The 27,674-nt window shown below is 39.5% G+C and overlaps 1 protein-coding gene across 5 annotated transcripts in view; it reads left to right on the forward strand.

Annotated features, from left to right (window-relative positions):
* The window catches only part of RAPGEF6 (Rap guanine nucleotide exchange factor 6), a 257,480-nt gene that overhangs the window by 49,343 nt on the left and 180,463 nt on the right, over nucleotides 1–27,674 (forward strand). The gene's annotated exons all lie outside the window — the stretch shown is intronic.

Here is a 27,674-nt window from a genome sequence, read left to right on the forward strand (position 1 = left end):
TCCACCAGCCGCTCCTTGGAAACCCTGTGGGGCATTTTTACTCTGTCCTATACGGTCACGGTGAGTAGGAATTGACATGTTTGGTTTTTTTGTTTTGATGTTAACTATTAGCCAGATGAAAATATAGGAACATACCAGCTCTCTAGAAGGCTTCAGTCAATTCTTTTCTGGAAAGGTAATCACAGTTGTGACTTCTGTCACCATAGATTAGTTTTGCCTCTTTTTGTATTTAATGTACGTGGAATCTTTTGGCCAGGATTTTTTTGCTCAGTAAATGTTTAAGATTCCTCCATGTTTTTACATTCATTCTTTTTCACTGCCGTACAGTATATGAAAATACCACAATTCATTTATCCATTTCACTGTTAAGAATATTTGGATTGTTTCCAGTTTTTTACTATGATGAAGAAAGAGGTTTTTATGACCATTTTGTCATTTTGTGCCTTTATTTATTCATTCATGTTGGGCATATACCTAGAAATAAGATGACTAGAAATGTGCATGTTCAAATTTTAGGGGATACTGACAGTTTTCTAGGTTGTACCAATTTCAGTAACCAGCAGTGTGTATGGTAAGTTTGCGATGCGCTGCATCTTTGACAATCCTTGATACTGTGTTTTTTTGTTAGCTTGATTTGAATTTTGGCTACCCTGCTGATGAGGTATTTCATTGTGTTATCTCATTATGATTTTACACTTCCCGGTTGTAAACATGGCCAGGGGGCAGTGTCTGACCTCCTCTAACCCCACAAGGGGGAAGGAGAACCAGATTAACAGCACAAGGCTGATTCCCACGAGGTAGAGGTCAGACAAGCCTCATCTCTCCACCGTCCCTACTAATTCTGACACCAACCAACTGTTCCCTCCCACAGCACTCTCTCCTTCTTGGCTGGGTTCCATAATTCATTGCAGTGTCCACACGGATCTCAAAGACCATACTCACAATTATGGGGGTTATTAGAGAAGGAATAGTTACAGTTCATGCGTAGGAACGTTCAAGATACAGTTCTTCCATCAGGATACCCTGTTTCCAGCTGTGCTTGTAGGTATACCTCTCCCTGGCCCTAGGTCTCTCCCCAAAGGCATTCAGCTTTCTCTCTTCATGGGCTGGGAAGCCCATCATACTGTCTCCTGCTGCTGGGTCTTCTCTCCTTTCTTGATGGTAGTGGGCTCTTCTTCCTGCTCTGGAATTGGCTCTCTTTTAAGGCAAAACTGACCAGTTCCCTTGGTAAGCCATAATTATCTTATTTGCACAGCCCCACCCAGTCATCTGGGTGAGAGTTACAAGACCAAGGCTAGAAAGACCATACTAAGTAATTCATCATACAGCAGGCCACCCCCTGGTTTTTCTAGCCATGATTCTTTCCTGTTTGGAGGATAACTTCCCAATCGTTTTACCAGTCCAAAACAGTCATTAACAATTCGTTCTTCAGTAGGGCAAAGAGTCTGTCCAAAGGGTGAGTTTACTCAGGTACCATTCAGTTCTGCTGTGGGTTTCCATCTGATCTGGTGAGGTTCTCCAAAAGTCATCTCATCGTCACCCTTTCTGGCCTCTGCAAAAGTCAGCTGAGAGAAGATTATCACCTTGCTCTGCGCCTCACAGATTATCAGCATAGCAAAGCCTTTAAGGGACTTTAGGTTGGCCAGCAGTGTCTCCCTCTTATTCCACTCTTTCACACTTACAGCTTCTACAATTACAATTTTTACAATCCCAGTTAACCCTGTTAACAGCACTCAAAGCAGAATCATATAATCCATCAGCAGCTTCCCCACCCTCTCTTCCACAGACCCATCAGAAAAAGAAAAATCTATTCAGTGGGGATCCTTCCTTGTCCCCCTTATTTAATGTAAGCACACTCATGAAAGCGTGTAAGCCAGCCACTTCATGCCTTTGTCTCCCCAGTTTTAGATAGCCAATGTTTAACTTGCCTGTCCCTATCAAACCAGTGGAAACCCTGGTTGCATAGTGGTTAAGAGTTTGGCAGCTAACCAAAAAGTCGGCAGTTTGATTCCACCGGTTGCTTCTTGTAAACCCTATGGGGTAGTTCTACTCTGTCCTGTAAGGTCACTATGAATTGAAATAGACTGGACAGTAATGGGGTTTTTTTGCTGTTGTTGTTATCAATCCTCAGAGAAGACAAATATGTTACTTGGTCTTAAAGAATCTTCTGTTACGGTTGAGACTTTGAGCATTTGCATCCATAAGCAAAGTCCAGTCCAGAGCAAGCCATCAACTTGCGGCAGTCTACACCAGCTCACGGTGTCAGACATCCTTCTCTTCATTCTGTCGCATTCTGGTCAGCTCATCCCTAGCCATCCAAGCTAGGTCACTGGGTAGCAGCCTCAGGCTTGATCCTGTCACTTAAGGTAGCTCCTTTACACACTCTCATCCTTATCCCCCTTGGGCTAGGTCAGTGAGTTCACCTGTAAACTTAGGAGTCCACAAGTAACTCCATTTACTTCTGACCAGCCAGCTCTTCCTTTCTCTCATCCCTAGCCTCCGTGGGTTGGGTCAACAGGTGCCAGTGGAACATGTTCAAAATCAGCCCATCTCTTCATTGCTGTACTTCCCCCACTTTTACTTGTTGAGTGGACCCTGGTGGTCAGCCACAAGGGAGCAGACCAAGCTGTCTACTCACTGGCTCCCTTTAACTTCCAGTCCTGGAAGGGGACTCTTCTCCATGTACACTGACTTTTCCTGCTTTGATGCATCCCATAGCTTGGAAAGGACCCACTTTAGTGGACACTGACTTTTCCTGCGTCCATCTAATGGCAGACTGCTTGCTTAAAATTCAAAAAGCAAAGCAGTCACTCGTTTTTTTTCCTGCAGATTCTTGCTTCAAATGCAAATCTCCAGTTCTCTCAGCAGTTCTGGGTGGTTCCATATCTGGGTAGGGTTCAGGTTTTCAATCTAAGCCCCCGTTCTCTACACAGGTACCGCTTTGAAACAAAAAGCCTGTGTTTCTCCTTGGCAAATCCTAGTTCCCATTTTAGCATATCCAATCAAGTATTGACTGAAGGCACAGTTACATACTCTGTAAAATCTATAATACCCAATATTCATTTCTAGCATACATTTACATCTGGTATCCAACATTAGGTAGAAGAAACATTTAATATCCATAGAACATTCAGATATATGCATAATCCTAAACACATAACCCTTTAAAAACTTTCCAGTTTAGTCTTCTCTACACCTTAACTGTCTTTGCACTCAGATGCGTATGGCCTTGGGCCTCTGGGTGGGTGGAACCAGAAGGCCCTAATCCCCTATAAGTCATCCTGCTTATCTGGCCTAGCTTTTGCTGCAGGCCACTCCAGGTGCAGCTTTTCAGCCATTACAGGAAACAGCAACCAAAGCAGCTATCTAAGTAACAAAAGTTTCACTTTCTAAGCCTCTTCATTCTTTCTCTTACAAAGCACAGTGCTTACATGAGTCCGGAGCCATTGCAAAGAATCGTACTTCTGACATCATCTGTAAAAATTGCGCAGGGATGGTGTCTGACTTCCTCCAACTCCACAAGTGGGAAAGAGAACCAGGATTAACAGCCCAAGGCTGATTCCCATGAGGCAGGTATCAGACATGCCTCCTCTCTCTGCCCTCCACCATTTTTACCAAGTCTGACACCAGCTGTCCCTCCCATAGCACTCTTCCACTTCTCGGCTGGGTTCGATAATTCATTGCAGTGGCCACACAGAACTCAAAGATCATACTCAAAATTATGGGGTTTATTATAAGGTAAATAACAGTTACAATTCAGGCTCAGGAATGCTCAGGATACAGTTCTTTCATTAGGACAGCCCTTCCCAACCCTGCTCCCGGGCACGCCTCCCCCTGGCCCTAGTCCTCTTCCCAAAGGCACTCAGCTTTCTCTTTCCATGGGCCCAGAAGCCCACCTCTCCATCTCCTGCTCCCAGGTCTCTCCTGCCATTGCTGCCCACTGTCTTCAGGATTAACAGCTTGCTCTCTCTCTTGGTCTCCTGCTTCCAGTAGCGTCTCAGTGGTCCAAAGGACTTTCTCTTTGCTTCCGGCTGTTCTTCCTTGGTGGTGGTAGGATCTTCCTGTCTGCTGTGGAATTGGCTCCCTTTTAAGGCAAAACTGACCAATCGCCTTGGTAGGCCACAATTACCCTATCACACAGTCTTGTCCAGTCACCTGGGTGGGAGTTATAAGACCAAGGCTAGAAAGGCCGCACACAAAAGTAATTAATCACACCATACTTGTTGACTAATGATGCTGAATTATTTTCGTTGAAGTTTTTGACCATTTTTTAATTGGGCTGCTGTCTCTCGTTTTTATCGATTTGTAGAAATTCTTAGTTCTTTATCCAAGTTGTTTCTTAAATATATGTTTTTGCAAATATTTTCTTTTACTGTGTCATGGGTTGAATTATGTCCCCCCAAAAATGTGTGTATCTGCTTGGTTAGGCCATGGTTCCCAGTATTGTTGTCCTCCATTTTGTGATTGTAATTTTATGTTGAGAGGATTAGGGTGGGATTGTAATACCACCCTTACTCAGGTCACCTCCCTGATCCAAGATAAAGGGAGTTTCCCTGGGGTGTGGCCTGCACCACCTTTTATCTCTCAAGAGGTAAAAGGAAAGGGAAACAAGCAGAGAGTTGGGGACCTCATACCGCCAAGAAAGCAGCACCAGGAGCAAAGCATATCCTCTGGACCTAGGGTCCCTGCGCCTGAGAAGCTCTTCGACTAGGGGAGGACTGAGGACAAGGACCTTCCTCCAGAGCCAACAGACAGAGTGAGCCTTCCCCTGGAGCTGACACCCTGAATTTGGACTTGTAACCTAATAGCCTGTGAGAGAATAAATTTCTTTTTGTTAAAGCCATCCACTTGTGGTAATTCTGTTATAGCAGTACTAGATGACCAAGACATACTGTATGGCTTACCTTTTTACTCTTAACGGCGTCTTTTGAGAATGAGAAATTCCTAACTTACTCAATTTGTGCTTTGTAATTAGTGCTTTTTGTACCCTGTTTAAAAAAAAAAAAATCTTGCCCTTCCTCAAAATTTTAAAGATATTCTTCTGTTATTCTAAAAGTTTTGATGTTTTAGTTTTCAAATTTAGATCTGTAATTCTTCTTGGAATTGATTTTTATTGATGGGATAAAGCAGAATATAAGATTGGTTTTTCTTAATTTGAAAAAATAGTCATTAAAAATGGCAGTAATTAGCCCATTACATGTTAACATAAATAATGTATTTTATGAAAAATAGGCACATTTTCCAGAACAAGAAAATTTAATTATATATTTGAAAATCTAACATCTGGCTCACATCAGTTGGATTCTTATATCTTCTGTATTAAATCTGTCGCAATATGGTTTTTTGAATACGACCTCAAACAGATACGAAGCTGGAAAACTGAGGAGTATTTTGGTAGCTTTTTCAAATAAATTGTGGATATCTTTTTTTTTTTTTTTTACCACAGGTAATTTTTTTAATTGGGAATATTCTTTTTTAATTGTGCTTTAATTGAAAGTTTACAGCTCAAGTTAATTTCTCATACAAAAATTTATATACATATTGTTATGTGACACTAGTGGCAATCCCTGTAATGTGACAGCACATTCTCCCTTTTCTACCCAAGGTTTCCCATGTCCATCCAATGAGCTCCTGTTTCTTCCTGCCTTCTCATCCTACCTCTGGGCAGGAGCAACCCATTTGATCTCCTCTGTCTGCTTGAACTGAAAAGCACACTCTGCACAAGTATTTTATGTATCATAGTCTAGTCTAATCTTTTTCTGAAGAGTGGGCTGCGGGAATGGTTTTAATTCTGAGTTAACAGAATGTTCAGGCTGCATGGCGTAGGGGGTTCCTCCGGTCTCAGACCATTAAGTCTGGTCTTTTTACGTAAATTTCAGTTCTGTGCCATACTTTTCTCTTTTTCTGTCGGGGACTCTCTGTTGTGTTCCCCATCAGGGTGGTGATTGGTGGTAGCCAGGCACCATCTAGTTCTTCTGGTCTCAGGCTGATAGAGTCTCTGGTTATGTGGCCCGCTAGTCTCTTGGGCTCATATTTTCTTTGTGTCTTTGGTGTTCTTCTTTCTCATTTGCTCCAAGTGGGTTGGAACCAATTCATGCATCTTAGATGGCCGCTTGCAGGCTTTTAAGACCCCAGATGCCAAAGTGGAATGCAGAACATTTTCTTAATAAACTTTGTTATACCAGTTGACCTAGGTGTCCCCTGAAACCGTGGTCCCCAGCCCTTAGCCCAGACTGCTCTGTCCTGTGAAGTGTCTGGTTGTGTTTGGAAACTTCTTAGCTTTTGGTTTAGTCCTGTATTGTGTGTTGTCCTCCCCTTCACCTAAGGTGATTCCTGTCTACAATCTAGTTAGTGAATTCCTGTCTCCCTTCCTGCCTACCCTGGGAACCATCAAAGAACCTTTTCTTGAGTTCTTACAATAGTGGTATCGTACAATATTTGTCCTTTTGCGACTAATTTCACTCAGCATAATGCCTTCCAGATTCATCCATGTTGCGGGACGTTTCATGGGTTCATCATTATTCTATGTCATTGCTGATCATAGGTGGATGAATTTACATCTGGATTCTCAATTCTGTTCCATTGGTCTGTGTATCGGTTGTTGTACCAGTACCAGGCTGTTTTGGCTACCGTGGCGGTGTAATAGGATCTGAAATCAGAAAGCGTGAGGCTTCCCCGTTTTTTTCCTTCAGTATTGCTTTACTTATCTGTGGCCTCTTCTCTTTACATATGAAGTTAGTGATTTGTTTTTCCATCTGGTTAAAATATGTTGTTGGAATTTGGATCGGGATTGCATTGCATCTATAGTTCGCTTTGGGTAGAATTAACATTTTCACAGTGTTGAGTCTTCTTATCTATGAGCAAGGTATGTTTTTCCACTGCCATAGGTCTCTGTTGGTTTCTTTAATAGTGTTGTGTAATTTTCTTTGTACAGGTCTTTTACATCTCTGGTTGAATTTATTCCTAAGTATTTTATCTTCTTGGGGGCTATTGTAAATGGTATTGACTTGGTGATGTGCATTTTGAAGTTCTCTTTGTTGGTGTAGAGGAATCCAACTAATTTTTTATATTTATCTTGTATCCTGATACTCTGCCGAAATCTCCTATTAGTTCCAGTAGTTTTCTTGTGGATTCTTTGGGGTTTTCGGGTATAAGATCATATCATCTGCAAATAGGGATACTTTTACTTCTTCCATAACAATTTAGATGCCCTTTATTTCTGTTTCTTGCCTTATTGCTCTGGGTAAGACCTCCAGTACAGTATTGAATAAGAGTAGGGATAAAGAGCATCCTTGTCTGGTTTCTGTTCTTGAGAAGAATGCTTTCAGACTCCCTCTGTTTAGGATGATGTTGGCTGTTGGCTTTGAATAAATGACCTTTATTATGTGGAGGAATTTCCTCTCTCTCCCTATTTCGGTGAGAGTTTTTATCATGAATGGGTGTTGGACTTTGTCAGATGCCTCTCTGCATCAATTGATAAGATCATGTGGTTCTTATCTTTTGTTTTATTTATGTGATGGATTATATTGATGGTTTTTCTAACGTTGAGTCATCCCTGCAAACGTGTATGAATCCCATTTGGTCACAGTGAATTATTTTTTTGATATATTGTTGAATTCCATTGACTAGAATTTTATTGAGGATTTTTGCGTCTATGTTCATGAGGGATATTGGTCTGTAATTTTCTTTTTTTGTGGTGTCTTCACCTGGTTTTGGTATCAGGGACTTGCTGGCTTCATAGAATGAGTTTGGGAGTATTACCAGACTTTTCTATGCTCTGAAATACCTTTAGTAGTTGTCTTAGTTATCTAATGCTGCTATAAAAGAAATACCACAGGTGGAGGCTTTAACAAAGAGAAGTTTATTTTCTCACAGTGAAGTAGGCTAAAAGTAGAAATTCAGGGTGTCAGGTCCAAGGGGGGCTTTCTCTCTCCGTCGGCCTTCTCATCAGTCTTCCCTCAGACTAGGAGCTTCTCTGGGCAGGGACCCCAGGTCAGAGGATGCGCTCTGCTCCTGGCATTTCTTTCTTGGTGGTATGAAGTCCCCGTTTCTCTGCTCGCTTCTCCTGTATCTCGAAAGATTGCCTCAAGACACAATCCAGTCTTGTAGGTTGAGTCCTTAGGTTGAGTCCTGCCTCATTAATACAACTGCTGCCCATCCTCCCTCATTAACATCATAGAGGCAGGATTTACAACATGTAGGAAAATCACAGGATACTGGGCATCATGACCCAGCCAAATGGATAACACAGATTTTTGGGGGGACATAATTCAATCCATGACAGTAGTAGTGGTGTTAATGTTCTCTGAAAGTTTGGTAGAATTCTCCAGTGAAGCCTTCGGGGCCAGGGCTTTTTTGGGAGGAATTTTTTTAATTACCTTTTTAATCTCTTATTTTGTTATAGGTTTATTTAGTTTTTCTACCTTGGTTTAGGTAGGTAGTGTGTTTTTAGAAATTCGTCGATTTCCTCTGTTTTCAGAATTGTTGGAGTACAGCTTTTCATAGTTTTCTGTTAAGATTCTTTTAATTTCAAGTGGGTCTGTTGTAATATTGCCCATCTCATTTTTTATTCAGGTTATAGGCTTCTTCTCCTGTTTTTTTTGTGTGTGTGTGTGTGTGTGTGTGTGTCTGTGCATCAGTTTGGCCAGTGGTTTATTCATTGTAATCTTTTCAAATAATCCACTTTTGGTCTTGTTGACTCAATTATTTTTCTATTCTGTTTTGTTTATTTCTGCTCTAATTTTTATTCCATTCTTCTGGTGTCCAGGGGCTTCTTTTGCTGTTCTCTTTCTGTTTGAGTTATAGGGTTGTTTTAATTTTGGCCCTTTTTTCTTTTTGGATGTGTACATTTATTGCTATAAATTGACCTCTGAGCACTGCTTTTGCTGTGTCCCAAAGGTTCTGCTAGAATGTGTTTTCATTCTCATTTGATTCTATGAATTTCTTTATTCAGTCCTTAATTTCTTCTGTAACCCGGTAGTTTTTAAGCAAAGTATTATTCAGTTTCCATATGTTTGATTTTTTTCCCTTTGCTTTTTGTGTTATTGATTTTTACTTTTATTGCTTTGTGGTCAGAAAAGATGCTTTGTAATATTTCGATGTTTTGGATCCTGTTAAATCTTGCTTTGTGGCCTAATATGTGGTCTCTTCTGGAGAATGTTCCATGTGCATTGGAAAAGAAAGTATACTTTGCTGCTGTTAGATGGAGTGTTCTGTATGTGTCTGTGAGATCAAGTTGTTTGATTCTGGCATTTAGATCTTCTGTGTCTTTATTAAGGTTCTTTCTAGATGTTCTGTCCTTCACCAAAAGTGGTGTGTTGAAGTCTCCTACTACTGTTGTGGAGCTGTCTATTTCTCTCTTCAATGTTGTTAGTTTGTTTTATGTATTTTGGAGCCCTGTTGTTGGGTGCATATGTATTTATTATGGTTATGTCTTCCTGGTGTATTGACTCTTTAATCATTATATAGTGTGCTTCCTTATCCTTTGTAATGGATTTTGCTTTAATGTCTATTTTGTTGGAGCTTGATATTGCCACACTTGCTCCTTTTTGACTGTTGTTTGCTTGATGTATTTTTTTTCCCTCCTTTGAGTTTTAGTTTTTTTGTGTCTTTGAGTCTAACTTGTGTCTCTTGTAGGCAGCATATAGATGGATTGTGTTTTTTTATCCATTCTTCCACCCTCTGTCTTTTTATTGGTTCATTTAGTCCATTGAGATTCAGCGTAGTTATTGATAGGTATGAATTTACTGCTATCATTTTGATATTTTTGTGTGTGCGTGTGGTCAGCAGTTTCTTTGTTCACTTAATTTTCTGTGCTGAGTTGTTCTTCTTTATGTATTTTCTTTTCATCCTTTTCATTGTTGATTTTGTTGCTTCTTTATGTTTTCTTCTTTTTTATTTTGATGTGTAGGTTTGTTACTTTCCTTTGTGGTTAACTTAAAATTTACCTCCGTTTTCTTAAGTTTAAACCAATCTTTTGTTTCTTGATATCACCTTAACTTCCTCTCCATGTGAAATTTCTATGGGTGCACTGTTTTGTCCCTCTGTTTTGATTTTGTCTTCTTTCACATGTTAATGTCTGTGTTTCCCTATTTTCGTTTTTTTAGGTTTGACTTATTTTTGTGACTTTCCTATCTGGGTTGATATCTGCATGTTCTGTCCTGTGTTCTAGTCTTGGGTTGTTATCTGATAATATGGTTTCTCTAACCCGTGAACTTCTTTTAGTATTTTTGTAATTTTTGTTTGGTTTTTACAAATTCCCTTAACTTCTGTTTATCTGGAAACGCCCTAATTTCACCTCTTTGTTTGAGAGGCAGTTTTGCTGGATATGTAATTCTTGGCTGGCATTTTTTTTTCCTTCAAGGCTTTACTTATGTCATCCAGTTGTGTTCTTGCCTGTATGGTTTCTGGTGAGTAGTCTGAGCTTACTTAGTCTTATTGACTCTGAGTAGTCTGAGCTTACTTAGTCTTATTGACTCTCCGTTTCGTTTATCCCTAGTTGCTCTTAAATTCTCTCTTTATCTTTGGTTTTGGTAAGTTTGGTTATAATATGTCTTTGTGACTTTCTTTTGGGATCTACCCTGTGTGGAAGTTTTCTGCCGGCAAATCTTCAACAATTTTCTCTGTAGTTTCTGTCACACCCCACATGTTCTGGTACTCTCGTCACTCGTAGGTTATTCCTCTTGATAGAGTCCCACATAATTCTTAGGGTTTTTTTTTTTTTTTTTTTAATTCTTTTATTTGGTTTTTCCTCAAAATAATTGGTGTCAAGTGCTTTGTCTTCAGTCTCACCAGTTCTGACTTCCATTGCCTCAATTCTGGTCCTGTGACTTTCTATTGAGTTGTCTAATACTAAAATTTTATTGTTAATCTTTTGGATTTCTATTTGCTGTTTCTTTATGCGTTCTAGCAGCCTGTTAAATTTGTTATTTTGCTCTTGTATAGCTTCGTAAATTCCTTTATTGTTTTGTCTTTTTGTTCTTTGACTTGGTCTTCATTTAGCCTGATATCCTTCCTGATCTCTTAAAGAACTTTGTGTATTAATCTTTTGAATTCTACCTCCTGTAACTCCAAGATCTTCTCTTCCTCTGGGAGGTTTTCTGGTTCTTTTTTTTTTTTTTTTTTTTGGTTGCCTGCAGAAGCTGTTATGGTCTGCCTCTTTATGTGATTTGAATTTACTGTTGTCTCTGAGACATCAATAAGTTAATAGATTTATTTATTTTATGTTTGCTTACTGTGTCCTAGCTTCTTGTTTTACTCTGCCCAAATAGGCTGGTCATGTGAGCTACTTTGATTATTAGCATCTTTGAAGCTCTCACGCCCTGTCATCAGATGTTTAGAGCTGCCACTAGGTGTGTGAACCCAGGATTCTGTTTACTTTTCTTGTGTGGATTCAGCTCAGTTGTCCAGGTCATCAGTCACTGAATGTGTGGTGCAGGCTCGCATGTACTGTCCTGGATGGGCAGGGCTATGTAGGGGTGATTGGAGCAGGCATAGGTATCTGACTGCAGTAGGGGGTTATGTGCTAAGCAGGGTAGGGAGCTGTCAGCTGCCCCTGAGTGCCTTGGTGGAAGGCGCGTCCCTGTTCCCTAGAGCACGTAGGTGCATAGGTTTTGCAGTCATACTTTGGGCCCCAAACTCCATTTATTGTAAGGACTGGGAGGCACCACTTATTCTCGGATTCCTTTCATGGGTGACCTGGTGGAGTGTTTGGAGCCACCCGTCCTCAGGCCCCTGATATGGGTAGGTGGGGACCCTGCTTAATGGGCAGGATGGTGTCAAACGTCACGAATCTACCACTCCCCTTTAGCTGTTACGATTTAAAATAGGTTTCATGTATATACCCTGTTCTGTGCTGATGAGGGCGTACGCTGTTGAAATGGACCCACACCGTCTAGGTAGGGGTGAAAGTCATCCGAAGTCCATGGACCCTTTATGCTTGTGCATAGGCAAAGGGGCAGTGCCTACCCTGAAGTTCCGGATTAGGGGAGCTGGCAGATTGTTTTTTTTCCTGTTTATTTGTTGACTCCCCAAAGCAGGAGACTGGCTTGGGCATGAAGGGTCCCACTTGCAGCCTGGAGTGTGCAGCTATCCCTGAACGCTGCATGACCAGGACCGTAGCAGAGCAAGGAGGCGGTGGGTAAGGGGGAGAGAGGTACTTTCCAGTGGGGGTAGGGTTGTTTTGATTCTTCCGATAGGTTAGATGCTTGCAGTTAACTTCCGCAGACCCAGCGCTGCTTCCCCCTGGCTCCAGACACATGTTCAGACTCTGCGTTGCTCAGTTTCTCCCAATGTGGAAAATGCTTCCCAAGTGCTATTGCTTGCCTCAGCCTGTGTGCACCAGCCGATCTAGCCTGTAGGGTGCTGGACAGGTCAGGTCTGGCAAATCCTCGCTACTTCGGCACTCTCTCTCCCTTCCCCTGCTCCTCAGTCCAACTCCTCAACTTTGTCTTTGGTGGTCAGGGCTCCTAGATTGTCATAAATCATCATTTTACTTGTTTTCTTGGCTCTTTGTTGTAAGGGGGACCACAGGAAGCATCTGACTATTCCACTATCTTGACTCAGCTGCCCCTGAATATTCTTCTTTGATACAACGCCAGACCTTGACAGCTTTCTTAAAGGCTCTTTGTAATGTGGAATCTGAATGCTTGTGCTCTGTTGCAGTAAAACCATGGTGTATCTCGTACTTGGAGTGAATCATTGATTTATCACCGCATGATTTTATATCATCATGCATTGGTCATTTGGAAAATATTGGTGTAGTGAGTCATGTAGCTCTTCCAAATTTTGACCCATTTTATTGTGAATTATTTAAAAAAACACATCTGTTAAGATCACCACCAGTCTCATCAGAAAAGTTGAGGGAAGTATGATGTCTTAGTTATTTAGTGCTGCTATAACAGAAATACCACAAGGGAATGGCTTTAACAAAGAGAATTTTATTCTCTCACAGTCTGGCAGGCTACAAGTCCAAATTTGGGGCTCCAGCTCCAGGGAAGTCTTTCTCTCCCTGTTGGCTCTGGAGGAAGGTCCTTGTCATCAATCTTCTCTGGTTGAGAATCTTCTCAGCACAGGGACCTTGAGTCCAAAAAACACACTACGCTCTACCTGCTTCTTTCTTGGTGTATGAGATCCCCCTGTCTGTCTGCTCACTTCTCTTTTTTATATCTCAAAAGAGATTGGCTGAAGACAAAATGTAATCTTGTAGATTGAATCCTACCTCATTAACATAACTATTACTAATCTCATGAATATCATAGAGGTGTCACTTTATTGTGTTCTGGCTTTTCTTATTTATGTTGAAGTGTCAGTAACTGGTGTTACTGTTACTCATTTGCTGGCAAAGTTTTTTTCCTCTGGTTGCTTCTGAGGTTTTTCTCTTTCTTTCCTTTTGCTTTCAGCAGTTGCATCTAATGTTCCTTGGTGTGCTTTTCTTTGGATTTATTCTTTTTGGGGTTTGTAGACTATTATGGATTGCATTGTGTCCCCAAAAAATATGTGTTGTAAATCCTAAACTCTATGCTTGTGATTATAATCCCATTTGGGAATGAGTTCTGTTGTTATGTTAATGAAACAATTAGTATACTACAGGATGTCTTAAATCAATCTTTTATGAAATATAAAAAAGACATTAAACAAGCAAGCAAGAGAAGCAGAGATGGGGGAAGATAGATGCCAAGTCACATGAAGATTGCCCAGGAACAGAAGCTCAGAAGAGATAAGCTTTCCCCTAGAGCTGTTGTTGCTGTTAGGTGCCATCGAACGAAACACTGTGCGGTCCTGAGCCATCCTTACAATCGTTGCTATGCTTGAGCTCATTGTTGCAGCCACTGTATCAGTCCACCTCATTGAGGGTCTTCCTCTTTTCCGCTGACCCTGTACTCTGCCAAGCCTGATGTCCTTCTCCAGGGATTGATCCCTCCTGACAACATGTCCAGAGTATGTAAGACATACTCTCGCCATCCTTACCTCTAAGGAGCATTCTGGCTGTACTTTTTCCAAGACAGATTTGTTCATTCTTCTGGCAGTCCATAGTATGTTCAATATTCTTCGCCAGCACCACAATTCTAAGGCATCAGTTCTTCTTCGGTCTTCCTTATTCATTGTCCAGCTTTCACATGCATAGGATGCGATTCAAAATACCATGGCTTGGGTCAGGCGCACCTTAGTCTTCAAGGTGACATCTGTGCTCTTCAACACTTTAAAGAGGTCCTTTGCAGCAGATTTACCCAACGCAATGTGTTTTTTGATTTCTTGACTGCTGCTTCCATGGCTGTTGATTGTGGATCCAAGTAAAACAAAATCCTTGACAACTTCAATCTTTTCTCCATTTATCATGATGTTGCTCATTGGTCCAGCTGTGAGGATTTTTGTTTTCTTTATGTTGAGGTGCAATCCATACCGAAGGCTGTGGCCTTTGATCTTCATTGGCAAGTGCTTCAAGTCCTCTTCACTTTCAGCAAACAAGGTTGTGTCAGTTGCATAATGCAGGTTGTTAATGAGTCTTCCTCCAATCCTGATGCCCGTTCTTCTTCATATAGTTCTGCTTCTTGTATTATCTGCTCAGCATACAGATTAAATAGGTATGGTGAAAGAATACAACCCTGACGCACACTTTTCCTGACTTTAAACCAATCAGTATTCCCTTGTTCTGTCGAAACAACTGCCTCTTCATCTATGTAAAGGTTCCTCTTGAGCACAATTAAGTGTTCTGGAATTCCCATTCTTCACAATGTTATCCATAATTTGTTATGATCCATACAGTCGAACGCCTTTGCATAGTTAATAAAACACAGGTAAACATCCTTCTGGTATTCTCTGTTTTCAGCCAGGATCCATCTGACATCAGCAATGATATCCCTGGTACCACGTCCTCTTCTGAAACCAGCCTGAATTTCTGGCAGTTCCCTGTCGATGTACTGCTGCAGCCATTTCTGAATGATCTTCAGCAAAATTTTGCTTGCATGTGATAATCAGTGATATTGTTCTATAATTTCCACATTCGGTTGGATCACCTTTCTTAGGAATAGGCATACATATGGATCTCTTCCAGTCAGTTGGCCAGGAAGCTGTCATCCATATTCCTTGGCATAGACGAGTGAGCACCTCCAGCGCTGCATCTGTTTTTTGAAACATCTCAATCTATGTTGCATTGATTCCTGGAGCCTTGTTTTTTGCCAGTGCCTTCAGAGCAGCTTGGACTTCTTCCTTCAGTACCATCGGTTCCTGATCATATGCCACCTCTTGAAATGGTTGAACATCGACTAATTCTTTTTGGTACAATGACTCTGTGTATTCCTTCCATCTTCTTTTGATGTTTCCTGTGTCATTTAATATTTTCCCCATAGAATCCTTCACTATTGCAACTTGAGACTTGAATTTTTTCTTCAGTTCTTTCAGTTCGAGAAACGCCAAGGATGTTCTTCCCTTTTGGTTTTCTATCTCCAGCTCTTTGCACATATCATTATAGTACTTTGTCTTCTCGAGCTGCCCTTTGAAATCTCTGTTCAGTTCTTTTGCTTCATCAATTCTTCCTTTTGCTTTAGCTGCTTGATGTTCGAGAGCAAGTTTCAGAGTCTCCTCTGACATCCATCTTGGTCTTTTCTTTCTTTCCTGTCTTTTCAATGACCTCTTGCTTTCTTCATGGATGATGTCCTTGATGTCATTCCACAACTTGTCTGGTCTTCGGTCACTAGTGTTCAATGTGTCTAATCTGTTCTTCAGATGGTCTCTAAATTCAGGTGGGATGTACTCAAGGTCATATTTTGGCTCTCATGGACTTGCTCTATTTTTCTTCAGTTTCAGCTTGAACTTGCATATGAGCAATTGATGATCTCTTCCACATTCGGCCCCTGGCCTTGTTCTGACTGATGATATTGAGCTTTTCCATTGTCTCTTTCTACAGATGTAGTCAGTTTGATTTCTGTGTGTTCCATCTGGTGAGGTCCATGTGTATAGTCGCCGTTTATGTTGGTGAAAGAAAGTATTTGCAATGAAGAAGTCATTGGTCTTGCAAAATTCTATCGTTTGATCTCCGGCACTGTTTCTGTCACCAAGGCCATATTTTCCAACTACTGATCCTTCTTCCTTGTTTCCAACTTTTGCATTCCCTTCGCCGGTAATTATCAATACATCTTGATTGCATGTTTGATCAATTTCAGACTGCAGCAGCTGATCAAAATCTTCTATTTCTTCATCTTTGGCCCTAGTGGTTGGTACGTAAATTTGAAAAATAGTCGTATTAACTGGTCTTCCTTGTAGGCGTATGGATATTATCCTATCACTGACAGCACTGTACTTCAGGATAGATCTTGAAACGTTCTTTTTTGACCATGAATGCAACACCATTCCTCTTGAAGTCGCCATTCACAGCATAGTAGAGTATATGATTGTCCGATTCAAAATGGCCAATACCAGTCCATTTCCACTCACTAATGCTTAGGATATTGATGTTTATGTGTTCCATTTCATTCTCCTAGAGCAGGCATCTTTAATTTGTACTTGGAGCCTCTTGAACTGTGAGAAATCAATTTCTGTTTGTTAAAGCCTCCCACTTATTTTCTTTTATAGCAGCATTAGACAACTAAGACATAGACCTTTTTAACTTCTGTGATTTCATCTCTTTCATCAATATGGGAATATTCTCAGCAAGCATTCATTTATTGCTTCTTTCTTTTTTCTCTCCTTTTCTGAGATTCTAGTTACATTGAAGTTATTTCTTTTATCTTTGTTCCATATTCCTTTGTTTTCCATCCTTTTTGCTATTGTTCAGTCTGTATATTTTTTAATAACTTCTTTGTGAATTCCAGTCTTCTGCTGTTCCTAGTTGTGTATTCAGTCCACCTTTTGAATTAATTATTAATTAGCTATTATACTTTTCAGTCTGAATTCGTGTTTCGTTTTCATAGATCCCAGTTATGAGATGGAGTTCTCCATATTTTCCTTCAATTTCTTACATACAGTCCATCTTTCCCCATTGGTTTTAGATTATTTGGTTCCATTCTCAGGAATCTTGGTCTTTTTGATTGAATGCCAGACACTGTATGAAATGTGTAGAAGCTCTAGATAATATTGTCTTCCTCTAGATAGCATTTAGGTGTTTTTGTTTTAACAGGCAGAGTATAAGTAGGCAGTTGATGCAGTTGAGAACGCTAAGTGGGTTGATTTTATAGCTGTTAGTGGAAGTTCTCTTCTGATTGCTTGTATTTTCTCAGTGAAATAGGAACCAAGAACATCAGTTAAGAGTTTGGATGAGGGAGGAGGTATTAGACATTTGAAGAGAGAAGAGGAGAGTTGTCATGCATTGAATTGTGTTCCCCCAAAATAACTGTCAACTTGGCTAGGTCATGATTCCCAGTATTATATGATTGTCTACCATTTTGTCATCTGATGTGATTTCCCTGTGTGTTGTAAATCCTATCACTATGATGTAATGAAATGGATTAGTGGCAGGTTATATTGATGAGATCTACAAGTTTAGATAGTGTCTTAAGCCAGTCTCTTTTGAGATATACAAGAGAGAAACCAGCAGAGAAACAAGGGGACCTCATACCACCAAGAAAGCAGTACCTGGAGCAGAGTGTGTCCTTTGGACCTGAGATTCCTGTGCCGAAATGCTCCTAGAACAAGAGAAGACTGATGACAAGGACCTTCCTCCTGAGTTGACAGAGAGAGAAAGCCTACCCTTGGAGCCGGCACCCTGAATTTGGACTTCTAGCCCACCTGACTGTGAGAGAATAAACTTCTCTTTGTTAAAGCCATCTACTTGTGGTATTTCTGTTATAGCAGCACTAGAGGACTGAGACAAAAGGGGATAATGAATTGGCTACAAAACCATATTATGATTACTGAGCAGCTTTAAGAGCTCACTTGAAGTGGGTGGTAGTTATATGGGTTTTCATCAATCATGTTCTGTTGTAGGGGAGTAGAAGTGGAATGGGCAAAATATTGGATTTAACCAGCTCAGGAAATACAAGAAAATGAGAGTAAGGAGGATTGAGGGAGTGTTTACAAAGGATTTGATGATGATAATTTAGAATTTAAGCTGGATAAGGAAGGGAGAAAGGGGCATTGGAGGTTCAGAATTCTTACTTTTAATGTGGGAAACCTTGTTCAATTCCTGGCCAGTGCACCTCCTGCGCAAGATAGCACCCACCTCTCAGCGGAGGCTTGTGTGTTGCCATTATGCTGAGCAGGTTTCAGTGGAGCTTTGAGACTAAGAAGCAATAGGAGGAAAGGCCTGACTTTCGGAAATCAGCCAGTGAAAACCCTATGAATCACAGTGGTCCCATCACAACTGATCATTGGGGTGCTGTAGTACTGGGCAACATTTTGTTCCATTGTGCATGGGGTTGCCCTGAGTGAGGGCTGACTCGACAGCCCCTAACAATGCAACAAGGAAGGGAAAGGTAGAAAACAGTTGGTAGAATCATTATGGGATATTAAGCTTGTGGGAGTCTGGATGATAGAAATAGCTAGCAACAAAAGAGATAGTGATAAGAGAGTAGAATGCTTGAAATTCACATTATGAAGGTATTATAGTTACTGAAAGAGCCCTGGTGCGCAGTGGTTCAGCACTTGGTTGCTAACTGAAAGGTCAGAGGTTTGAACCCACCAGCCACTCTGCAGGAAAAAGATGTGGCAGTCTGCTTCTGTAAGGATTACAACCTTGGAAACCTTATGGGCACTTCTACTTTTTCCTATAGGTCGCTGTGAGTCAGAATCAATTTGACAGCAGCGGGGTTTATAGTTAGTGCTGATACCAAGGTCACTGGTGATTGACCATAAACGTAAAGAATGAGGTCATTGAAGGAGAGTTCAGGAAATTGAGAAGCCATTGTGTTAGAAGAATCATTTACATAAATATTGATGTAATTAAAAACCTGACAAAAGTAATGTTGGAGTATTTATAAGCCAGGAGTTACAGTCTTCAAGAAATCATAATATTGACCTTGGGGTCAGTAATTGACTATATTAGGGAAGGATAGTAAGTGGTATGATCTGATGAGATGAAATTCAAAGCTGGAAGGTTTTAGGAAGGAGGGGAAAACAATGGTTTGGAATTGATAATGAGGTGCAAGAAGGACACTGACCCACGGCTAGGCCTAGTGGTAGGAGCCTTACGTGGGAGAACACAACCACCATTTTAAGATGGCTGGAGAGGACACAGTGTCATCAGGGAATATTAAGAGAATATATTGAGAATGTAATTTTTTTTTTTTCCAGATGTCTCACTCAGTGGAAGGGTTTTAGGACTGGGGCAGTGGTGGGAGGGAGATAGGTCAGAAACTAGGCTCTCTAGAGCCATATGTAGATTATAGACTCAGGGATGAAGCATGAGATGGGGGAACTGGTTTTTTTGTGGCCACCATTTAATGACTTCTTGATTCTATCTTCCTTTGAGTGACTGATGTTCCCTTACATTAGGGGTGATAAGACCTTTCTAGAAATTAATGTGACTGTAAGTTCTCCTCCGTTAATTGTATACCCAAATGTACACCTGTCGTCATTGAGTTGATTCTGACTGTAGAAACCCTGTCTGTCAGAGTAGAACTGTCTTTCATAGGGTTTCAGTGGCTAATTTATTGGCAGGAGATTGCTAGGCCCTTCTTCCAGGTCCCTAAGTGGTACAAATGCTTAATGCACTAGGCTGCTAACCAAAAGGTTGGAGGTTTGAGTCCACACAGTGACACCTGAGAATTCTATACTAGTCATTTTAACCTTCTTCTCCCCCACCCCCCGACATAATCTTGATTTCCTTAATTTTTATCTCGTTTGTTATAAATGTTTATTAACCTTTTAGCTAGAAGTGACATACCATAGTACATAAAATACATAGTGAATTTTTGAGGAACATTTTTCTTAATCAAAATACATACTCCAAATTTATTAATTTCTGTTCTTAGTTATCATATGCTTGGAAGGCTTAGTAACTGCAAGTTTGAAAAAAAGTGTTTAGGATTTTACTATCCAACACAACATTTTAGTTTTAACATAACGTGTTAGTTTGTATCAAGATATATCAACTTATACCTGAAAAGCTCAAGCATTCAGTAAAAGTAATTGTGAAGAAATTATAAACAGTAGACAAAAGTTACGCTTAGTGTTTTTGTGATTAAAACTAGTTATTTAATAGTAAAGCATATGTCCTCCAGTATGGCTTTAAGTGGTTTCAAATGCAAATAAACCCACTCCTTGCTTATTGACACAGTTAGGTTTCAAAGACCAGGTCATTATGTGAAAATCGGTGTTATGCAGAAATGGAAGATGACCACGTTAGATCACAAAATGGAGGATGACTACATCATTACATAACTGCCAAACCACTGAAAATCATGACCCAGGCAAGTTGAAACATAGCCTTAACCATCACAGCCAGTGTTACTCTCACCTCGCACGCTGGTGTTCATTACTGTCAGACATACGTGGTTAATGCACAAAGTAGTAGTAGATTTTTTTACTCTTGTCATAAATGCAGAATGTTGGGTAATGAGTAATAGTTGATAAATAAAATAAAGAGTAGGTGTATTTAAATCAGGCCACTAAGGATTCAGATTTTAGAAGTTATGTGAAATTTTAGATCACTTACAAATGCATATGTAAATACTTGTGAAGAGCCCGTTGTCTATAAAGATACTATTTTTGTTGACCCTGAGTAGTTTTTGTTGTTGTTGTTGTTATAAGGATTTCTCAGCATCTAACATCCGTGGTCTCCCTGACCCTTCCTGGAAAGTGACGTATTTGTGAGAAAATATTTTCCAGTTTAAATATTTCCAAAAGTAGATCGTATCACAGTAGCATCAAATGGTAATTTAGTCCTGGGATACATCCATTACTTTACTTCCCTCTCCCCATCTTTGAGGGTTGCTGCTGTAGAGACTTCTGAGGAGCTAATGTCACCTGGGCAGAAAGTTAATAATAATAAAAATTCACCTTTAATCCCAATTCTAGGAGCCCTGGTGGAGTAGTGGCTAAGATCTTGGCTGTTAACCAAAAGGTCAGCAGTTCGAATCTACCAGTTGCTCCTTGGAAACCCTATGGTGCAGTTCTACTCTGTCCTATAGGGTTGCTATGAGTCAGAATCAACTTGATGGCAGTGGGTTTGATTTTTTTTTTTTTTTTAATCCCAATCCTAGCATGCTGTTTTTTTTTGTTTTGTTTTTGTCTTATATTGTCACTTTCAATGCATGTATATTTTCTTTAGGAAATGTGTATGTATATTTTGCCTTGCCACTCATTTCATATATACCCTTGTAGTTGTGTTGCTAAGTGCTTGGATGGTAGTCTGTCATGTTGATTATACCATGATTTGCTGAACCATTCCGAAAACACTCATACTTAGGTTGCAGCAATAATTGTCTTTTGTGCTTATGTATTTTTCTTGTATTGGATTTTTTTAAATTTATTTTTCTGTTATTTCACAGGCAGTTATGGGAAAATTAGGAACTCACGCAGAGATAAGAATGATATCTTTAAGTAAAATATAACATCTTTATGGTCTGTGCTGTATATCAATATATTAGAAAAAGTACTGATTTGAAGTATCACTAAAAAGAAATAAATAATTTTTATCACAGTCCCTATAACATGGGCTATTTTGTGTGGAATTTTGTAAAAGTATTTCAGTGCTGATTTTTTTCTTAATTATTATTTTTTATTGTGTTGTAGGTGAAAGAGCTTACAGCATAAATTAGTTTTTCATTAAAAATTTTTATACACAAATTGTGTTGTGATATTAGTTGCAATCCCTGCAGTGTGTCAGCGCTCTCCCCCTTTCTCTTTCTACCCTGGGTTCTCAGTGTCCATTCCATTCATTGATTTTTCCTGTCGCTCGCTGCCTTCTCAGCTTTGCTTTTGGGCAGGTGTTGCCAATTTGGCCTCATATACTTGATTGAACTAAGAAGCATGTTCCTCAGATGTGTTATTGTTTTATAAGCCTGTCTAATCTTTGACTGAAAGGTGGACTTCAGGAGCAGCTTCAGTTCTGAGTTAGCAGGCTGTCCAGGGGCCATAGTCTTGGGGGCTCCTCCAGTCACCGTCAGACCAACAAGCCTGGTCTTTTTTTTCTTTAATTGGAATTTTCACATTTTTCTTGCACTCTGCCCGGGACCCTTTACTCTGATCCGTCAGAGCGGTTGGTGGTGGTAGCCAGGCACTATCTAGTTCTTCCGGACTCAGGCTGGTGAAGGCTATGGTTCTTGTGGTCCATTAGTCCTTTGGACTGATATTTTCCTTGTGTCTTTGGTTTTCTTATTCTCCTTTGCTCCGAATGTGCTAGTACCAATAGATGTATCTTACGTGGTCAGTCTCAAACTAAAGAACCCCATATGCTGCTCACCAAAGTAGGATGTGGAACATTTTCTTTATGAACTGTTATGCCAGTTGACCTAGATGTCCCCCAAGAACATGGTCCCTAGCACTCAACCCCAATAACTCAGTCCGTCAAGGTGTTTGGATGTACTTAGGAAGCTTCTGTGACTTTTCCTTGGTCAAGCTGTGCTGACTTCCCCCATATGATGCATTGTCTTTCCCTTTACCAAAGTCAGCACTTGTCTACTTTCTAGTTAGTGATTTCCCCATCTCATCCCTCCTCTCCCTCATGACGATCAAAGATTGTTTTTTTTCTGTGTGTAAACCTCTTCTTGGGTTTTTATAATAGTGATCTCATACGATATTTGTCCTTTTGTGATTTACTTATTTCACTCAGCATAGTGCTTTCCAGATTCATCCGTGTTATGAGATGTTTCGCAGATTCATCATTGTTCTTTATCGTTGCATAGCATTCCATTGTGTGTATGTACCACAGTTTGTTTATCCATTCATCTGTTGATGGACATGTATGTGGTTTCCATCATTTTGTTATTGTGAATAATGCTGCAGTGAACGTGGGTGTGCATATGTCTGTTCATGTGATGGCTCTTATTTCTCTAGGATGTATTCCTAGGAGTGGAATTGCTGGACCATATGGCATTTCTATTTCTAGCTCTTTAAGGAAGCACCATATCGCTTTCCATAGTGGTTGTGCCATTTTACATTCTTACCAGTAGGGCATAAGAGTTCCAGTCTCCCTGCAACCTCTCCAGCATTTGTTGTTTTCTGAGTTTTTTGCATCAGTGCCTGTAACGTTGGGGTGAGATGTTATCTTATTATAGCTTTGATTTGCTTTTCTCTAATAGGAGCCGTGGTGGTGCAGTGGTTAAGAATTTAGCTGCTAACCAAAAGATTGGCAGTTGGAATCCACCAGCTGCTCCTTGGAAATCTTGTGGGGCAGCTCTGCTCTGTCCTACAGGGTATCTACGAGTTGGAATTGACTCGATGGCAGCAAGTTTTTTTTGTTTGTTTGTGTAATGGCTAATGATTGCCAGCATTTCCACATGTGTCTGTTAGCCGCCTGAATGTCTTCTTTGGTGAAGTGTCTGTTTATATCCTTTGCCCGTTTTTAAATTGTTTTATTTGTCTTTTTGTTGTTGAGGAATTGAAGTAGTCTGTAGATCTTAGAGATCAGACCCTTGTCGGATATGTCATAGGTAAAAATTTTTTTGCAGTCTATAAGTTCTCTTTTTATTCTTTGGGTGAAGCTTTTGATGAGCATAAGTGTTTAATTCTTAAGAGGTCCCAGGTATCTAGTTTGTCTTATGGTGTTTATGCGTTGTTAGTTATGGTTTATATTGTATTTATGCCATGTATAGGACCCGTAGTATTGTCTCTATTTTTTTTTCTATGATCTTTATCATTTTAGGTTTTATATTTATGTCTTTGATCCCATTTCGAGTTAGTTTTTGTGTATGGTGTGAGGTATGGGTCCTGTTTTCATCTTTTTTCAGATGAACATCCAGCTTTGCCTGCACCTTTTATTAAAAAGACTGGCATTTCCCTGTTGAATGGACTTTGGTCATTTGTCAAAGATGAGCTGACCGTAAGTGAATTTATTTACATCTGGGTTTTCAATTCTGTTGTCTTAGTCTGTGTGTCTGTCATTGTACCTAGGTTCTGAGATCAGGTAGTATGAGGCCTCCTACCTTGTTCTTTTTCTTCAATAACGCTTTGCTTATCCGGGACCTCTTTAAAATAAAGTTGGGGCCTCTTTAAATATAATGAGATTTTCCATCTCGTTAAAGAATGCTGTTGGTATTTGGATCGGAATTGCATTATATCTGCAGATTGCTTTGGGTAGGATTGACATTTTCACAATATTGAGTCTTCTATCCATGAGCATGATATGTTTTTCCATTTATATAGGTCTCTTGGTTTCTTGCGATAGCGTTTTGTAGTTTTCTTTGTATAGATCTTTTATGACCCTGGTTAGATTTATTCCTATTTTATCTTTTTTAGGAGCTATTATTTATAAATGGTTTTGTTTTCCTGATTTCATTTTCGAAGTTCTCTTTGTTGATGTACAGGAATCCAAATGATTATTGTATGCTGATCTTGTATCTTGCTACTCTGCTGAATCTTTGTTAGTTTCGGTAGTTTTCTTGAGATTCTTTGGAGTTTTCTATGTGTACGACCATATCATCCATGAATAACAATAATTTTACTTACTCCTTTCCAATTTGGATGCCCTTTGTTTCTTTTTCTTGCCTTATTGGTCTAGCTAGGACTTACAGCACCATGTTAAATATTGTGCTGTAAAGGGCATCCTTGTCTTGTTCTTTTCTCAGGGGGAGTGCTTTCAACCTCTCTCTGTTGAGAATGATGTTGTTTGTTGGTTTTGTGTAGATGCCCTTTATTATATTGGGGAATTCCCTTCTGTTCTTACTTTATTGAGAGTTTTTATCAGGAATGGGTGTTGGACTTTATCAAATGCCTTTTCTGTTTCGATCAAGATGATCGTGTGATTCTTTTCTTCTGTTCTGTTTATGTGGTGGATTATGTTGATTGATTTTCTAATGTTGAGCCATCCTTGTATACCTGGTGTGAATCCCACTTGGTTGTGGCATGTGTTTTTGATACGATTCTGAATTATATTGACTAGAATTTTGTTAAGGATTTTTTATATCTGTATTCATGAGAGATACTGGTCTGTAATTTTCTCTTTTTTTGGTGTCTTTGCCCTGCTTTGGTATCAGAGTTACACTGGCTTCATAGAATGAATTCGGGAATATTCCATCCTTTTCTATGCCTTGAAATAGAAAAAAGGAAGGAATATTTGAGTAGTACTGATGTGAACCCTTCTCTGAACGTTTGGTAGTATTCTCCAGTGAAGCCGTCCAGGCCAGGGCTTTTATTTTCCTGGGAGTTTTTTAAATTACCTCTTCAATCTCTTTTCTCATTATATGCTGTTCAGATTTTCTATCCCAGCTTGTGTTAGTTTAGGTAGTAGGTAGTGTTTCTAGAAGTTCATCCATTTCTTCTAGGCTCTTAAATTTGAGTACAGTTTTTCATAGTGTTCTGGCAGAATCCTTTTTATTTTATTTGGGTCTGTTGTAATGTACCCCATTTCAATTCTAATTTGGGTTATTCACTTCCTCTCCTGTTTTTCTTTTGTTTGGCCAGTGGTTTGGCAGTTCTCTTGATCTTTTCAAGGAACCAACTTTTGGTCTTGATTCTTTCTATTGTTTTTCTGTTCTCTCTTGCATTTATTTCTGCTCTGATCCTTATTATTTTCATTCTTCTGGTGGTTGTGGGCTTCTTTTGCTGTTCTCTATTTGTTCGAGTTGTAGGCCCATTCTTTTATGTGTGTGTTTATTGCTACAAATTGACTTCTGAGCACTGCCTTTGCTGTATCCCAGGGGTTTTGGTATGATGTGTTTTCTTTCTCATTTAATTCTAGGAATTTTTTTGTTCATCCTTTGATTTCTTCTGTTACCCAGTTGCTTTTAAGCAAGCTGTTATTCAGCTTCCATATATTTGATTTTTTTTCCCTTGGTCTTCTTGTTATTGATTTCTGCTTCTATGGCGTTGTGATCAGAGGGAATGGTTTGTATTATTTTGATGTTTTGGCTTTTATTGAGGGTTGTTTTGTGACCTAAAATGTGGTCTGTTCTAGAGAATGTTCCATGTACCTTGGAAAAGAACGTATATTTTGCTGCTGTTGGGCGGAGTGTTCTATATGTGTCTATGAGGTCAAGTTTGTGGGTTTTGACTTTTAGATCTCCTGTATTTTTGTTGAGTTTCTGTCTAGATGTTTTATCTTTTACTAAAAGTGGTGTGTTGAAGTCTCCTGTTGTTATTGTGGAATTGTCAGTTTCTCTTTTCAGTGCTGTTAGAGTTTGTTTTACGTATTTTGGAGCCCTGTCATTGGGTGCATAGATACTTATTAAGGTTATGTCTTCTCGGTGGCATAACCTTTAACAATTACCTGATGTCCTTCCTTGACTTTTATGCTTGATTTTGCCTTAAAGTCTTTTTTATCTGAGATTAGTATTGCCACTCCTGCCATTTTTTGGTTACTGTTTGCTTGATTCATTTTTTCTATCCTTTGATTTTTAATATGTATATGTCCTTTTGTCTAAACTGTGTCTCTTGTAGACAGCATATTAATTTTTTTTTAATCCATTTTGCCACTGTCTCTTTACAGGTGCATTTAAGCCATTGACGTTCAGTGTGATTATCAATAGGTATGAGTTTATTGCCGTTATAGTGTGTGCTTTTTTTTTTTTTTTTTCGTAATGCTGACATTTTCTTTGTTTCTTTTACTCTCCCATGCTGAGTTCCTTTTGTTTTCGGATTTTCTTTTTGTTTCTTTCGTTTTTGTACATTTTGTGTTTACTGAGAGTTTATGTATTTCTTCTTTTTTATTCTGATAAGTTAACTTTCTTTGTGGCTGCCTTGAAATTTACCCTGATTTTCCTAAATTTGAAACCGACTTTTATTACTGAATATTGCCTTAACTTCCTCTGCATTTGTAAGTTCTATACCTACACCGTTTATTCCTCGTTTCATTGTTTTGACATTGTCATCATTTACAGATTGATGTCTCTGTTTCCCTATTTTAATTCTAAGAGCTTTGTTTTATTATTGGCAGTTTTTTTTTTTTTTTTTAAACCTATGTTGGTATCTGGCTGATGCTGACCTGTGTCCTAGATTCAGGTTGTTGTCTGCTGTTGTTGGTTTTCTAACTGAAGGACTCCCTTTAATATTTCTCGTAAGTTTGGTTGGTGGTTTTTACAAGTACCTTTTATTTCTCTTTGTCTGGAAATGTCCTAATTTCGCCATCATATTTGAGAGAGAAGTTTGCATGATATATTATTCTTGGTTGGCAGTTTTTTCTTCCAATGTTTTATATATGTCATCCCATTGCCTTCTTGCCTACATAGTTTCTGCTGAGTAATCAGAGTGTAGTTTTATTGGTTCTCCTTTGTAAGTAATTGACTTCTCGTTTTTCTTCAGCTGTTCTTAGGTTTCTTTCTTTGTCTTTGATTTTTGCAAGTGTGATTATGTCTTGGTGACTTTCTTTTGGGGTCTGTCCTATATGGGATTCGTTGAGCATCTTGGATGGTCTGCTTTTCACTTTTCATGATACTTGGGAAGTTTTCTGCTAGCAAGCCTTAAATAGTCTTCTTTTTGTTTTCCATTTTCTCTCCCTGTTCTGAAACTCAATCACATGCAAATTTTTCCTCTTGATTGTGTGCCACATAGTTTTTAGGTTTCCATTTTACTTTGTTCTTTTCTCTGGTTTTTCCTGAAACAAAGTGGCATTTATGGATTTGTCATCAATCTTATTGATTCCAACT

Source organism: Elephas maximus, chromosome 2 (assembly GCF_024166365.1).
Source record: "Elephas maximus indicus isolate mEleMax1 chromosome 2, mEleMax1 primary haplotype, whole genome shotgun sequence".
NCBI classification, from domain to species: domain Eukaryota; kingdom Metazoa; phylum Chordata; class Mammalia; order Proboscidea; family Elephantidae; genus Elephas; species Elephas maximus.